The following is a 340-nucleotide window of genomic DNA, read 5'->3' on the forward strand; positions in this document are numbered from 1 at the left end:
TGTACACTCTAACAAAAATGCTAAATGAATTTACGATTGATTTTCGTAACCTACGCATCTCGAAAAGTACGCCTCATGGGGAACCGGTACCTTTCCATCGCGTATATGTGAGCGGATGATCGAATAAATTATTAAAATCGGAAAATTTTGTGAAACCACTCTTAGGCTTATTCAACGCGTTTTTGTATGAAACAAAAGAATCTGACAAAAAAAAACGTCGTTCTGCCTTGTAATCTGAGATATTAAGCGTAAGTCCGGATCTACAATAGGGTTTTAAGCTTTAAGCCATAAGAAATGGGCGAATCACAGTCGCTTATTCTTCTCGGATTCGACTGTAATT

The sequence above is a fragment of the Trachymyrmex cornetzi genome, unplaced genomic scaffold, assembly GCF_001594075.2.
Source record: "Trachymyrmex cornetzi isolate Tcor2-1 unplaced genomic scaffold, Tcor1.1 scaffold640, whole genome shotgun sequence".
Classification (NCBI taxonomy): domain Eukaryota; kingdom Metazoa; phylum Arthropoda; class Insecta; order Hymenoptera; family Formicidae; genus Trachymyrmex; species Trachymyrmex cornetzi.